Raw genomic sequence first — 7398 nt, 5'->3', positions numbered from 1 at the left:
TTAAGGTGAATCCTAAATGATTGACAGCACTTTGAATAAAGTCTGGGCGAGTACCTCCCCAGTGGGCACGCACAGGAAGGTTGACAAACGCTCGAAGACACAAAAAAAAACACAGAAAAGTTTCAGCATATTAAAAAGTCATCTGACATTTATTAAGGCCTTTTCAGCAACGGTAGGTAATTCCACAAAGAGCTACATCACAGGCTGCACACCTAGGTCATCCTCCCAGGGGCTGAGCACAGTTCTGTCACGTGTTGGTGCTTGATGAATGTTAGTCCCCACCCCCACCCCACCCCCTCCCGCCTCTATAAGAATGCATTGCTTTTGAGAAGAAAGCATTCCAAATATTCTTTAGCCTTCCATATGATGGAACACACTGATTTTCAAATACTAAACTAGCCTTGCACCTCTGAAATAAACCCTGCTCATACATCTTTAATACATTTTTATATAAAGTATATGTTGAGTTCTTGCATCTATAGTTATGAGATATTCATGTGTAATTTCTGTTTACGCATTGTATTTGTCTGGTTTGGGTATCAGAGTAATACTGCTTCATAGACTGAGTTGGTATTCCCTTCTATTTTTCTAGAAGAGATTATGTAGAATTGGTGTTATTCTTTAAAAGTTTCAAGAATTTTCCAGTGAAATCATATGGGCCAGCACATTTCTTTTTCAGGAAGTTTTAAATTATGAATTTAACTTTCATAACATTTATAGGTCTATTCAAATCATCTGTTTCATAGTGGGGAGTTGTAGTAGTTTGTACTTTTCGAGGGTTTGGTCCATTTCATCTAAATTATCAAATCTATGTTTATATAATTGTTCATAATAGTCCTTTACTATCCTTTCGATATCTGCAGGGTCTGTAGCAATATTCTCTGTTTAATTCCCGATACTAGTAATTTGTGACTTCCCTCATTTTTTGCTGTCAGCCTTGCTAGAGGTTTGTCAGTTTTATTGACCTTTTCAAAGAGCCAGTTTTTTTCATTGGTTTTCTCTATTGTTTTTTTGTTTTGTTTTTTCAATGCCATTGATTTCTGTTCTTTATTAGTTCTCTCTTTCTGCTTGTTTTGGGTTTATTTTTCACTTTTTTGTTCTAGTTTCTTGAAGTAGGAGTTTATTGATTTGAGATTTTTCCTCTTTTCAAATGTAAATAGCTAGTGTTATAATTTTCCTATACATTTTAAAAATAGTAAACCAAATTATACTATTTCCCTAACAGTTGTCAGGACTGCTGTATTCCTCCATGACCTCTAGTAGAGCAATGAGTCTCTTGAGTGAATGGCTACCTATATAATCCAATGTCAAGACTGTTTTAGATTTCAATCCCAGTTCCAAATAACTCTAGAAGTGGTTCAAAACAAAACTTGGTGCCACTGACCTGAATCCCATCACATGTGACTTAACAGATGCATGACTACGAGATAGTCTGTTAACCGTTCTAAGCCAGTCTTATTAAACGCTTGGTAGATCAAAAACGATCTACCGATTTTAGCTAGTGCTTTTACTATTATGATTCAACAAGATTTCCTTATTCTTAAACACAGGTGTGAGGAAACATCCTATCTGGCAAGTGCTCCAAAGTGATATAAATCTAGGCAAATTTAGAAACAAACCAACATGAATTAAATACTTACAAACTCCTCCTGACTTACCCTCCAGCAAGGAAATTTTTGTCAACGTTTAGAAAAGCAACTGTCCTTCTAAAGTTCCTCAGGTAAAAATATAGCATAAAAAGCATGCAGTCTTCTCTTCCATTGCAAGACAAAAATAAGCAAACATTAGGTTTTTTAATTTCTAATTACTTCTGCCACTTGTGCAGAAGACTTACTTGAGCAGCTCTTTCCTGCCCATTGGTAGTCGTATTTGTCATTCTATAGTTATAACCACAGAGAGCTGGTTCCTTCAACAAATCGGCACTTCTACAAAAATGGACTCCAATTCAAATACCTACACGATAATTTGCATTATATCCATGTCTTTTAAATATCATGTTACCATAGGTTATCTTTTCCCTTCCAAAAATATCTATATCTCTATTATATATAGGCTCGTTAGTTGATTTCTAAACAATTCCCCATCTCTTAGCAATAATTTCCAAACTTTTCTAAATTCTTAAAATTTTTATGTATTTTAAAATAAGTCACATGCGACTTAGAGTTGCTTTTATTCATGCATATTTATAACACACCACAATGTCAGTTGAGAATCTCTGATCAATTGTATTGCAAAGACAGAAATTAGAACCAAAGAGCAATGAATATATTATCCGATCACTAAGCTAATACAAATGTCTTAAATTCATTGCTGCAGTAGGCAATTTTCCTCAGTTAACGTCAGACAATAAGTTAATCTTACTATAGGACAGCTTTTAAATACATTATTATGCACATTTTCCTGGTACGTCCTTCTGTAAGTAGGAGTAGGCAAATAAGGAGAGTCAATGTCTCACTGTAGGCCGTGGTTGATATCACGTTTGTTTGTTTTTTCTTTTTGTCTTCAGCACAAGTAAATAGAACAAGAGTGACATGGTGTAGATAAGGAAAATTCCAGATGTACTATTTAACTTTGTAAAGGGTTCAGGGTTCCAGACAGTTCTATGAAACATAGTTGGTGGTGTTCTCATTAGGTCACCCGTCAGAAGCTGGGAAACCATCCAGGTCACCCTCAAACTTGAATCCCTCACCCGGTCTCACAGCTGTTTCTTCCCAAACGTGTCTCCACTTGGTGCTCACCGCTTTACCCCTACTACCCCTGCCCCAGACCGGCGTTTCATGAGCACCTGCCCACCTGCTTACAGGAACTTCCTAACAAGTTCTTCTTGCCTCTAGTCTTCAACTCCTCAGACCCGTCTTCCATAGAGGAATGGATCCCAAACTAACATCTGATCACAATGGATCCCAAACTAACATCTGATCACAATGGATCCCAAACTAACATCTGATCACAATGGATCCCAAACTAACATCTGATCACAATGGATCCCAAACTAACATCTGATCACAATGGATCCCAAACTAACATCTGATCACAATGGATCCCAAACTAACATCTGATCACAATGGATCCCAAACTAACATCTGATCACAATGGATCCCAAACTAACATCTGATCACAATGGATCCCAAACTAACATCTGATCACAATGGATCCCAAACTAACATCTGATCACAATGGATCCAAAACTAACATCTGATCACATCATGACTTGCCTAAGACCTTCTAATGTCTTCCAATAACTAAAGCTGAAATTCCTCACTAGAGCATCCAAGATCGCTCAAAATGAGCCTCTCCTTCTAGCTTCGCCCTTTGTCATTCCCCCTCAAACCTTATAGTCTGGCAACAGTGAGCTATTTTCAGATCTCCGGACACACAAGTATCCTTTCCTCGCTCCCGTACCCTTGGCTCAAGGGCTCTCCCCGGTCAGAGTACTCTCCTCACCTCCTTTCTCCCACTTCCTTTATTCTGGCCAAGGATTGAGGACCCTTTTTGACTCAGCTTAGGAGTCAGCTCTGGAGGAGGATGTGCTCACCATGTACCCTCCCCCTCACACTACATCATTGGTCCACGTGTTTGTCTTTCTCACGGGATCAAAAGTTCCTTAAGGGCTGGGACAGTTAGTCACCCGTGCCTGGCACTCAGCACATGCTCAGTAAGTGTTTTTACTGAGTAAGAGTATAAATGTGATATAGAAGATGACGTGGAAAAATCATAATTATGCTGTCACCATACTGAGCAACGCGGACTAATTTATCTGTCCCTAGCAAGAGTACTAGCCAAGTTTTTTAACTCTTCCCAGGACATCTACTCAAGGCAAAACTTTTTTTTCTTTCCCAGTCCAGGAAACAGGGAAAGAGATAATAAATACAGCAGCGTGGAAATAGTTTAAAATGAACAAGTGTGTATGTACATCTAGGACCAATCCAAGGTGCTCGATGCATCCACATAAAGAGCACAAGTGGATAAACAGCCCTTTCTTTGTTTTCTTACAGCAGGACCAGAACATTCAAATGAACTTTGCTAAAGGAGAGTAAAAAGTAATTTTCCACCTAGTACAATTATTCTAGAGCCCGACATAGTTTATTCACCTCTGATAAATGAAGCAGTGATGCCAAGTCCGCAAGTCTGTCTGACTCTGAAATCTCCTTAAGTGATGGAGAGCTGCACATCTAGGGAGGGACCCGTCCTTCCAAGTCCTCGTCTCCCTGTGTGTGTTTGCGGACAGCTGATAACACTCTACCCACGAATAACCGTCTTAGACACGGACACTCTTCAACACGGAGGCCCCGGTGCCTGCTGAACCCAGCGGCGGCCGCCACCCAGCTCTTGTCGTCACAGCTCCAGTTTCCTGTCTAAGGATCTGCCTCTGCCCCCGGGAATCCTACCCAGAAACGACCTTCATTTTTCAGGGTAGTTGCCTAACCACAGAAAACGGCCTAACGTTTGCATGTCCGTACAATTTAAATGACTTAACGTAATTCAACAATCTTAATCTTTATGAGACACACACACAGCCAGACCTCTCCGGCACCCACCGCAGCCAGCTGATCACACTCCGGCCTCCGGCCTGTGCACTCGCTATTCCCTCTCGGCAACGGACACCCAGCCGCATGGTCGTCCCCTCCCGCCTCCTTCACGTCTTACCCACGTCACCTTCTACCTAAGGCCTCCTGACCTCCGTACCGGCCTCTCCCGACACTGCCCGTCTCCAAGGTGCCTATCGCCCTCTACCGCACTAATGTTTTGCTCGTGTGTCTTATTATTTGTCTCCCAACCCCCAAGTAAAGCGTCAGCGCCATGAGGGCAGGGGATGTTTGCTTAATGCTCCGTGTTTAAGACTGAGAAAAGCTCCTGGCACACAGCAGGTACCTAATAAATACCTGTCCAACAAGGGAGGGGCCTGTACCGTGCTGGTCAGGCTTCGCCTCCATGCCACGCTGCAGGACGTGCCAGTCACGGGCAGTTCGGCCACCGCAGGACTTTCAGGCGGACACCTGGGGGGCCGTGCGCACCGGGCTCTGGTGCCTGTGGCTCCCGGGCGGCTATACGGCGTGGATGCAGCTTTCCTCTCCCACGAGGACCACAAGACCCTCAGGGCCGGACCCCACTGCTGCCAAGCCCAGCTCTTCTCTCAGGGGACTGCGGGGGCCACCTGCCCCCGTCAGCTTCACCAGCGACGGCAACGAAAACGGCGGCACGTGGGGAATGCTGGGAGCGCTCTGGGGATGCTGGGATTGCAGGGCATGCCGGGAGCACGCGGTGTGCGGTGCATGCTGGGAGTGGCGCCAGCGGTGGTGAGGAGGTCGCTGAGGGCCAGCGGACCAGCGGGCGACGGTCCCACAGACGTGAGGCCGGACCAGAGGGGCAGCTTGAGGGAGCCAGTGAGGGAGCGAGGTGGGTCCTGACATCACCCGCAGCTGCCTCACCGGGAGGGAGAAGGCCCTGCCAGGGTCCGCCTCAGGAGGCGACATCTTTGAACGCATTGCTTTTACAGTTAAAAAAAAAAAAAATTACAGCTTCTTTTTACCACTGTTAGGAGGCAATGCCAAGTTAGAAAGGGGCTGGCAGGACCCCCGCGCCAGCGCCCTGAGAAGGTCACTGGTCTCAGTGAAGGACGTGCTGGGTGAGCAGGGACGGGACGTGAATGCGCATGTGCGGGTGGGAGGGCTGGTTGTCGCTTTTGGAACCGGAGGAAATACTCGTGGAGACCCTCAGGGTCCAATGTTTAGAGCATCTTATTTTAACAGAAATTTATAGAATCACTCTTTAAAAAGTGTTTAAACTAGAAAAAGACCTTGGGGATGTTTCCACCCAACCCCATTGCTGTAGGTGAGAAAATAAGGCTCAGAGAGAAGGAAAGGCTGGCCCGTTGGCCACAGAGGCCTCTGTGGAGCCCACGTGACATCTGACCGCTGGTCGTCCGTGTGTTTCCCACCAAGGTGCCTCGCGGAGGTAGAAGTAAAGGCGGCTCCAGGTGGGCCAGAAGCTGCTTAGACTCCGGCGGCTTCAGCGCGGGGTTCTCTTTGGGGTCCTTAAGCCCTGGGATGTGTAATTTGGTGGGTACCTGTTGCTTCTCGGTAACACCGCCTGGACAGCCGTGTGATGGAGCTATTCTCGGAACAACGTGTTAATAATTCATCCATATATATTAACTAGACTTTGGCCCCGGTATTGAGCCTTACAATGTTGTTCTTATACAATCTAGGAAAATAAAACTTTTAATCTGCAATTTTTTTTTAAATAAATCTTTTTTTCTTTTCAATTGGGGAATATTGGGGAACAGTGTGTTTCTCCAGGGCCCATCAGCTCCAAATCATTGTCCTTCAATCTAGGTGTGGAGGGCGCAGCTCACTGGCTCATGTGGGAATTGAACCGGCGACCCTGTTGTTCAGAGCTCACGCTCTAAGCAACTGAGCCATCTGGCTGCCCCTAATCTGCAAATTTTGCCAATCATGAACCTAAAAAAAATCTTAAAGGTAATTCTAAATAATAAAAGTAAATAAGTTCTTGCCTGTTCCTGAACAAATCAATGTTGTTTACATATTATACAATTTTCTGATTAGTCTTTCAAGATTGACAAAAGAAGGCAAGGACCACCTACAGGAGTTTTTGGTAACTCTGTTACTAGATAGTTAAAGGAAAAATGAGATAGAAAGTAATTTTAGTGGGAAATGTGTTTTAGAAATTAAAGTAGCATGGCAAAGTTTCACCCACATCTTTGACCTACTTTCTTTAAAACACACACAATTTTATCTCTGGATCCAAGCCATAGTCAATTCTGTGCTCTATAATTTACCTAATTCATTATTGATGCCCTTTTCTAAAATGCTTTCAGAGGAAGTGAATTTTAGGTAAAATTCACAGTAGGTTGATTGTATTTGCCTTGGAAACATTCCTGGTTTTTTGTTTGTTTGTTTATTTGTTTTGTTTTGTTTTTAACTCTTCACTACAGTAAGCATTTACATAGGAGGCAGGGCAGAAAAGCAGAGAGAAGGAAGGAATATTTTTGTTTTTGATGGTACGTTTCAGAAATCATCTTGATTAGGTCATTAATACCTTATGTGAATTAGTTTGTGTTAACCATTGTAAGAGTACTTCCGCTTTTAAAACAACCAGGTGATATCTAATGATGAAAATGTCAGACCCGGTGGTTCTTGAGTGAGGAGGATGTGTTGGGCTAAACGGGTATTGCCAGCAAGCCTTACATGGCACCGTAAAGGCATTTGGTTACTGACATCAGATTCAAGGCTAGGCGCACTCCAGATTCCTGAGCTGATGTGTGATCACATTTCTTCTTAGAGAGAGAAAATACGTTGATGCCAAAAAGTTTGAAGTGCTGGAACCTGTTTTCTTCTGATGTATTTGTGCACGTTAGAGAAGTTGAGCTTAAATTGG

Source organism: Rhinolophus sinicus, linkage group LG09 (genome assembly GCF_036562045.2).
Source record: "Rhinolophus sinicus isolate RSC01 linkage group LG09, ASM3656204v1, whole genome shotgun sequence".
NCBI classification, from domain to species: Eukaryota; Metazoa; Chordata; class Mammalia; order Chiroptera; family Rhinolophidae; genus Rhinolophus; species Rhinolophus sinicus.
The sequence above is the reverse complement of the archived record's forward strand: the minus strand, read 5'-3'. Positions refer to the sequence as shown.